At 43.6% G+C, this 9,292-nt stretch overlaps 1 protein-coding gene across 2 annotated transcripts in view; it reads left to right on the top strand.

The window, feature by feature from the left end:
* The window catches only part of shtn1 (shootin 1), an 85,882-nt gene extending 77,212 nt beyond the window's left edge, over positions 1 to 8,670 (top strand). Inside the window, exon 17 of one of the 2 annotated variants that reach the window (XR_004631006.1) lies at positions 8,253 to 8,670. The gene's annotated coding sequence lies outside the window, so the exon portion shown is untranslated. Of the gene's footprint in view, positions 5 to 8,252 lie in introns of those variants that run through there. The other variant, XM_034681740.1, reaches the window with a different exon arrangement.
* Positions 8,671 to 9,292: the final 622 nt, after the last annotated feature.

Here is a 9,292-nt window from a genome sequence, read left to right on the forward strand (position 1 = left end):
GAACAAAGAGAAACTAAACCATGGTGCAGGTCAGTCTTTCTAAACATACTCCACACTGTTGTTGTTGTTGTTGTTGTTGTTGTTGTTGTCTCTGCTCTCCGACCAGTTCAAAGTTATTTCTCTGAGATTCAATATTTCCGTAATACACTAAACATCATAGACTTTGAGTAAAAAATAATATGAAACATGATCAGTCACTCAATGCAGAACAGGTCACGTTCACTGAGAACATCTTTACGTTAGAATCCGCTCGTCTTTGTTTACAGTGCAACACAGCTCATGTTGTGACAGTGTTTACCAAACCCTGACAGGAAGATACATTCTGCTGCTTCATTTCCTAAAACCTCATTTAAATACGTTCTCCTCCTGTGTGATTGATTCAAGACGAGGTGCTAAATATAAATACTGATATTATCTCTCCATGAATATTTTCCCTTTTTTCATAATTCCTGAACATGTTTCTGTAAAATAAGCGAGGGTGTTTCTATGCAGTTCAAGAATATATCAGTGTTTGTAATAATAAGAACACAACACTCTTTACCCTGGAACTACGTGCGTTTCGACCAGTAGACCCAGGGTCTAAATTTAGTTCAGGGGTAGATAATCTCCCCCCTGAAAAGCCCCTGCTTGGGGGGTAGTATTTTTCAAAGGTCCCGGGACTTTCGGGGGGCAGTGCCTGCAATGCTGAGCGTGTCTGATTGGTAGATTAACCTCAGTGTTTTTATTCCTCCCGCCGTCCACAATAACATCACACACATCTGTGATTCACTTGATTTCTCTTTCTTTCATTAGTTTTTATTTGTTCTATCTTTTTTGTATGTGTGTGTACTTTTCAAAAGAAGAAGCTGTGATTCTCTTGATTTAGCAGCTTGTAACAGTAGTCTTCTCTCAGCCCACCGTGAATGCGTCTCTCCCGGTGTTACCGTTTTAAAAGTGACCCTGTAAACTGGAGACCTTCAGCTGAACGTGTCAGTGTTTGTAGAGTTTACACAGCTGTTGAAACACAGAGGGAGTTCCTGGGAATGCAAACTAGTTTAGTTTTTATTAAGATTTCAAAATATCCTCATCAGATATTTAATGATGGTCTAAAGACGTTTATGAGGGATGCATCCGGCTGAAAGTCTCCAGTTAACAGGGTCGCTGTTTAAACCAAAACACCGGTCGATCTCTGCCACAGCTTTTTGAGTTCAAAAGGATTTTAAAGGCGTGTTGAAACATCTTTGCCACTCGCGCTTATCTCCTCTCACGTGTTGATTCAGTGAATCCATCTGTGATGAAATATAGCACCATCTAAAACAGACCAGCTGAGTCTCTTCATGCTAACAGGCTAACTGTTGTGTTGCTCATAATGATACCTGCCTGTCCGTCTGCTTCTATGGTGTCATCTGTGATGAATGGTATTCCTCTTTGTTTTACTGCCCTCTACTGGTCTGGTGGTGTAGTGCATTTACTTTTTTTTCTCCATACGTCACTGGCCTGATTTACACAATCTACTCTGGACTTCAGGCCGCGGTTGAAACGCAGACAACAATGGGGGCACAGGAACCTTTTAGTTCAGGGTAAAGTAGTTCTGGGGGCTGAAAGACCCTGGAACTCTTGGTCGAAATGCACCTTCTGATCAGATGTAGAGAAAGACCCTGAATCACCAAACCCTCCCTCCTCACTCCACTCTCAGGGCTTTCGTAGTTCAGAAAGAACCCCAAGAAAGTACGTTCAGTGTGGACCCAACATTTCAGCTTCACACAGAGGAAACAGAGACGTGGGATGTACTCATGTTTGTGGTTCAGTTTGAGTTTGTTCACATGTTTTTGTTTAAAGTGTAACAAACATAATTCAGCTGCAAAGCATTCTAGTGCATTAATACAGAAGGCCTGACACACATCCACACATTTTATTTACTGACTCATTTATCTCGTTATCTGAAATCATAACGCTGGTTTCCTGTGACAAGACGATGACAGATCACTATTATAAAATGAATTCTTCTTAAGTTGGCATCAAGCTTAATGGTGCATTACCTCCACCTATTCTAAACACAGAAACAGGCTTCATTTATAGGATCAGTGTGGGCAGTGTGACACGTCGTGGTCTGGCCTGTCACAGACACCAGCTTGTTTTTTTGATTTCTAGACCGCCAGAACTCCATCCAGAGAAATAAATCATGAGAGACAATCTTTGTAATCTTGTTATATTGAGATAAATGAATCCATTATGAAAGGAAAACAAGCTTTGTTATCCCGAGGTCATGAAAACTATACACTGAGATCTGTAGAAAACAACCGCAGCTCCTCATTATCTCTGAAAAGTGTTCTTACCTTGAGATAACAAGAGAGATCGGGATCTTAGCGGGACAATGGAGTCAATAAAATGTATGTTTGCGTGCACGGGGCTTCTAGGAGAGATTTCTACCATGTGTATGTCAGAAGAAGATGTTTGCAGCTGCTTTAAATGCATCCTTTTTTTGCAGCCATCATATTCTAAATGAGGGGTTCCCAAAGTGTGGGTCACAACCCCCTGGGGGGTCACGAGACATCAATGGGGGGTCGAGAGAAGTCTTTCACAGCAGCACAGGAAACAGCCACACATGCATGTACTCATTTACGTATGAAGCAACATTTAACCACTTCGAGGGGCAGTGGGGGTCACAAGTCTTTGGCACCTATATTTTGGAGGTTGCGGGCTGAAAAATTTTGGAGGAATAAAAATCAAGAAGACTGTCAGACCTCGAGTATTTTTGCGACAGTCCAGAAATGCAGGCGCCCTCAACACAGGCTCATGTGTTACAGTGTTAAAGCGTCTTAAGATGGATTTTGCCTCTAAGCCTCAGTCAGAGGTGTGTGTTGGTCCGGTCTGGAGGAGGATCAGCCTGTGCCCTTTGAAAAATCACAATGACTGCGCCGGTGATTTTACCACAATGGAGGGCTGCTCGCGTGTCGCCCTGTTTCCCCCCCGACACCTGCCCAAATTTCCCAGACACTTCCTCCAGTGAGGAGGGATGGAAACATGAGAGCTGTGAACTGTGGATAATGTCCATCACCTATTGTGTTGCTGCTGTTAATTAAAGCTCAGGCTTCGTTTAGCACTGAGGTGCAATTTCCAGCTCCCAATCCCCCCTCCAGCCGAGAGCGGAGGAAATGTCATTACGGCTCAAAGTCTCTCCTCTCTAACCTGATTCATCTGCAGCAGCTTCAAAGACTGCTCTCCATCTTCTGCACTTTCATTCATTCCTCGCTGCGCGGAACCAAATGTCGCAGAGGAAGCCACACTCTAATTCTATTTAACAGCAGATTAAGTCACCACAGTGGCCGTGGTGAAAAAGGAAATGGTCTGTTAGGCGATTCAACGAACTCAGAGAGCAAATGTGGCGTCTCCTCTCTTCTCTCATGGCAAGAGTAGCATGAGGATGTGGGAAGTCTGGACCCAATCTTAAAGAGTAGAGTGCGAGTGCTTGTAAAAGAAGAGAAGGCCTCTGTATCGATTTATATTTCAGCCTGCTCATATCCTCCATATCTGACGAGGTTTCTCTAGTAGAGGTCATCCTGGCACAGCTCGATAGTGTGCCAACATACAATGCGCTCTTTGATTCAGAGGAGGAGTGTTGTTTGGATCTGTTGTCTCCCTCTTCCTTCCTTTAAGAGAAGCAAAGTCAATGACCAGCTCGATTCCTTCCTCTGCCATCTGCTCCGGCTCCAGTTTGCTGATGTTGATTGACGGACGGGTGCACACACTGCTGATGGAGGCAAAACATGTAATTACAGCGAGCATGCTGTGTCCTTTTCTTCCCCTCAGCCTGTCCTCCATCCTCAGCTCTCCGTCGTCTCCCTCGTCATCGTCGGCCGATACAATATAATGTTTTGTTGTTTTTGTATTTTTGTGCCTTCAGGGACCAGCAATTAGGGAGGTTCTTTTAGTGTGTCTGGGAAACACTTAATTTGACCTATTTTGTTAGTCATTTCATTTATTTTCCCCAAACACAGTAATTGCCTGCTGGGGAGCCGGGGCTGAGACGCCGCTGTGTGTCCGGCCTGCACGTTTCATTGATTAGAGGTTGTCTTCAGCCCCGACATTTGGAGGAACAGCGAGTGTGAGCTCGCAGCAGACCAAGAAACCATGAACAATGTGAGTGGAGGAACGAACAGTGGGAGCGCTTTTCATTTAATTTATTTGCAGATGAAGTCCATTTAAAAACAGGACGGCCAAGAAGCAGCAAAAAACACAACGTCATGCTAATTGTTGTGATTGTTTCCGCGAGGACAGAAAGGAACACACGTGTCAGGTTTGTGTTTGGACGACTTACGGATCAGTCTAAATGTGTATCTGCAGACTTATAAAGTGCAGCAGGCTTGTATAGGAGTGTCAGCAGGGCCGTGTCAGTTAGATTCTGTGTGTTTTTACAGAAAGGAGGCTGAATGAGGGATAACTCACTTGACAGGCCCATTGATGCAGCTGTATGCGGCTGGTACACAAAGCACTTGTGAAGCTCCTCCATGCCTCACTGTATACAAGCAGCCTTTTCTCCCCGGTGCAGCGGGGCCGGGCGGAGAGATGCTCCTCCAGCCTCTCCTCTCCCGTCTTTACACACTGACAGAATCACTTCCTCCAGGAACTGAGGAGCCATGAGAGGGGTCAGTGAGGGGGCTGACCAGCGATGAAGAGGCCTTTACCTCACCACGTCCTGAACAGACGGGAGGCAGGCTTTGTTTGACAACACTGACACAGCTGTGTGTGTGTGTGCGTGTGTGTGTTAGTGTGTGTGTTTTCTGGCATTTATCCTCCCACTGCTCAGCGCCTTTTATTATTTAGTTGTATTAACATGCCGAGCTTTCCTGACAAAATACACACAATGAACCAGGATCTGTGTGTTTCAGTAGAATCCCTCTCTTTGACTCTTACATCTGTTTTACTGTATGTTTATTTAAAGCCTCAGTCACACATAATTTATTAAATGATTTATGCAACATCGTCTGCCGGCTCATATTGACGTTGTTTCTAATTTTTTTATCAATCTTAAAATGAGTATTTTTGAAGCGGGTCCCGGAGAGGTCTGAACTTCAAGCTTTGTTTTTAAAGATTTGGAGGGGGAAACAAATCTGAATCAACACGTTGTTTGTCAGACTTTTCAAAGTGAAACCAAAGAAGGCCAGGGACACATGTTGATGCAAAATAAATGTAAAAAAAAAATCAAGTGTGTGAACATCTAGAGTTTTTCTACCTTGACTTTCAGGTTAAAAAAATCCTAATTAAACAGCAACGATCTGAGTTCATTCAAACAGGATTGAAATAGCAGGTGTCACATGAAATAAAGAGCTGTACCAGTTGATCTGACTCCATTGAAGCAGAGCCTGCAGGCTGTGTGCAGCTTGCTTGTCAGGAGTGCTGCTGTGTTTGCAGATGATTGATTGTGACCTAAAGCAGAGCAGTGCTTGTGTGAGGAGTGTACAGCACCTGATGGTATGTTTATACCTGAAGTGGAGACGAGACGTTTGAGGGTTTTAGAAACTGTTTTATCGAAGGTCGTGTTTCTCCACTTAGCCCCTCGCTAAATAGGCTCATATTGATTTTTCCCTCCGTTTTTTTAAATCAAATAGGACAGTAAGACTAATGCACTCAGTGCAGAATCAGATAAGCCGCTTTTTCTCTCTCCCGGTGAAATCCTGACCTGGAATAATGAATTGAAATAAATGCAGCAGCAGCAACAGATTTGAAATGTTTCTTATTTCCTGGTAGAAACAGCCGGAGCTGTGATGTGGCTGCGTCAGGCAGAGTGCCCTGCAGCACCGGACTGCTGCCGTGCTTTTTCAGTGGGCGGTGAAGAGGGGAGCGTCTCCTGTGAGACTGTGGACCAGACAAAATAAAGAAATAAAGAACTGAAGGGACAAAAGCTGCTGCACCAAAGCCTCAGATACAAGGATGGAAACGCTGCTCCTCGCTGTCGCAGCTGCAGAACACTGAGCCGTTCATTTCAGGATCCAACGTGTCCCGTCAACACAAACATTAAACATCAATAAACATGTTCGATACACTTTAAGGAGGAAAATGATTGCACACAGATTTGGGCTCATCTCTCATTAACCCTCCGTGTCCCTGCCGGCTTTTGGGGGGAAATGACGGATGGGAACAAATCTGTCCCTGTGTGTAATTAGGCAGCCAATTAACAGATCCAAAGGAGGGGTCTCCATTCTTCCTCTCTCTCTCTCTCACACACACACAAATACACATTTGTATGATTCCTCACACAGTTTGCTTTCAGACAACAGAGAGAGAGAGAGAGAGAGAGAGAGAGAGAGAGAGTGTGTGTGAGAGAGATGTGCTCTCAAGCATTACCCCTCTCTCTCTCTCTTTCTCTCTCTGTCTTTGTCTGGCCTCCTTTTTCCCTAAAAAAAGACAAGGGATGAGTAAAAAAACCTGCCCAGGATTCCCTGTTGGGCCAGTTCTTCCTCTAAAGAAAAAAAAGCTGGTTGTATTTGGTCATCCTCTCAGCACCGCTCAGACCTCCCAGTTTGACAAAGTCCAGGCGCAGACCCAGAGTCTGAATGAATGCAGAGGGTTTGTGGCCTGAAGCAGACAAACTTTTAACAATCATCTGTCCAGATTTATTTAAGGTAACCGTGTTTCAGACGTGTTAGTGACACTTAGTTCAACTCCACCTAGATATTTTTTATATTTATAGTTATAGAGGTTTATTGTTATAACTTGGTGGCTCCAAATTATTGTACTACAAAGAAATAATATTAAAGAGTTTAAACTCAGAGAATATCGCAAACATTTTTACCCATAAAAAAACATGTTTTAACACAACTTCTTACAAGTCTACCTTCCACAGGGACAACCAAGACCAACCAAGAGGGCTGCGCTGCAGACAGCCGAGCTCTGTCATCATCATAGACTGTATAATAAATGGACGTAGTATCCGTGACGTCACTCATTTGTTCCTGAGCGCTGTTTTGAAGCAAATCGACGGGAGCCATATTGGAAATGCTGAACTCAACCAAACTTAGTGGGAAGTAAAGAGGTAGGGGTTTGAGCCTCCTAGCCAACAGCTATAGGTTCCTGCCTGTCAACCAAGTCAGTCATGTCCTTATTTGGGCAAAAACGTATAATCTTAATATCTTCTGAACTGTTGTGCTAGAAAAATATTCACCCCCCGTACAGTGTGTGCCGATAGAGAAATGAGCTACATAGACCCAAGCCGTTTTTTTCTACCAGGCTGTAAACATGTTTATTAATGCTGCAAAGATTGTCTTTTTTGAATGGGTGTGTATGTGCTTTCTGGTGTTTCTGCAGCCAGCCTCTAGTGGACGCTCGAGGAACTGCAGTTTTTAACACTTCTGCATTGGTTTCATATTTTAACACTGTAGGTCTTGGTCTGCAGCCAGGTCCCTCTCCATAATACAGCAGACTGTCTTTGACACACAGGTCATACTCCTGAAGTCTGCAGGGACCCCAGCAGAGGGCGCTATGATGCCATCAATACAGTACGCACAAAACCAAAAACTACCAAAGACTTCATTTAAACCAAAACCTTTATTAAAAACCACATCATGGGGCGCCTTTGGCCTAGTTGTTGAAGCGTAAGCTCCATATACAGAGGCGACAGTCCTTGTTGCAGCGGTCACAGGTTTGGAGGTTTCGCAGGTTCCTGTGGGCTTGGTATGACTGCTGCAATAAAGGTAAGATAAATTAGCTTTATCGCCCCCTGGTGGCTAACAATCTTAATCTTTACAGATGGAACATAGGCCAAACTAAATTTTAGTTTGTTGTTTGAGCTTTAAAGGGTTGTACATCATGATGATGATATCATGACAGACTGCACAGAAGATACTAACTAATGCTATGCTAATCCCTTTATGTGCACAGACAGGACCAGACTTTGGAAGTTTTCGTGTATCCATGTAGTCTGAGTAGTACTAACCAATCAGGTATCATAAGGCTTTGGTGTCTGCAGGAAAAACAGTCTGTATGGAGAGCAAAAGCAGGAGGAACACAATGAAGCGTAATGACAGCGCCCATGGTTGTTAATGTGAGGAGGATTCATTTCTCTATGAACAGATATCTGCATGAAGAGCAGCTAACAATCTGTTCTAGATCAAACATTTACACTGAGACACAAATCTGCTTGATGCTGTGTCACTAAAGACTATCAGCGTTTAGATTCCCTGACTTCCTGAATGCATCAGAAATTATTGATTCAACATCAGACAAAATGAGATGTTCAAATTCTGATTTTATTTCCTCTGTGTGAATTTTCATAGGATCAGGGTGATGCACTGAGGGAGTGATATGTCCTCACACCCTGTGGCCTGGCTTTGGTCGGATGGACACACCGACTGCCCAAAGGTTGATGCCCACAAGCTTCCTGAACATACAGCCAGACAAGAAAACACATTAAAAAACATCTCTGAACTTGTGCAGTGACGTCTGCAGAGCACTCAGCGCAGATCAAGACCTCTCTGTAATAAAACTTCACTGTTAAGTCAAGCCAGAGATGCTTGTTTAAATGCCAGCCATCATCACAGCCTGGCAGCACCAGGGCAATCAGCAGGGCTGCTTTTTGCCACATGTTTGAGGTGGGAGAGAACTGCAAAAGGTCAAAGCTGCAAGTTTGTGGAAACTTAGTTCTGAGTCATGATTTTCCTAAAAAAACAACAAATAATAAAAACTTGAGTCTTTAGAAGGTGTGGCCTCCTGTCATCACTGACTGCGTCTTATTTTACCTCCGCTTCTTAATTATTGTTGAACCCCAGACAGTCCAGTGTTCACATCCAAAAACATCCAAGATCTTGCATGCTATTTTAGAAACTACCATCTGAGTTCTCCTTATCTCTGCAGAATACGCCCAACCGGGACTATAGTCTCAGTAAAACAGCTTTGAATAGCTACTGCATCACTGCTTTTAATACACAATACTGTCTGCAATATTCAAATATTGTCTGAATTTGGATACGTTGAGAGAAACTGGACAAAAGGTATATTGTTTGGTCACGCAATTTGTCTCTTAAGTGGCATCACCTGAGATTTGTGGGAGGAATAACAAGGGATGCTGCAGCTTGGGAGTAGGGGAGAACGGGGTTGGTTGTCACACGGGTTGGTTGGCACACTCGTTATATCTCACCACTAGAGGGCACTGTCTCTCAAATTGGGGTATGGACATTTCCAGAGTTAGAATCAGAGCTCACCTACATAGTCTTCTCTGGAGTAAGACAGCTGAACTTGAGGTGAGAGGACTTTTGTGTTTTTCATGTCAAATTGTAAATATTTTCAGCTCCTCAGTATTTTTCTTCTAGGCTTTTAA

Source organism: Notolabrus celidotus, chromosome 4 (assembly GCF_009762535.1).
Source record: "Notolabrus celidotus isolate fNotCel1 chromosome 4, fNotCel1.pri, whole genome shotgun sequence".
Taxonomy (NCBI): Eukaryota; Metazoa; Chordata; class Actinopteri; order Labriformes; family Labridae; genus Notolabrus; species Notolabrus celidotus.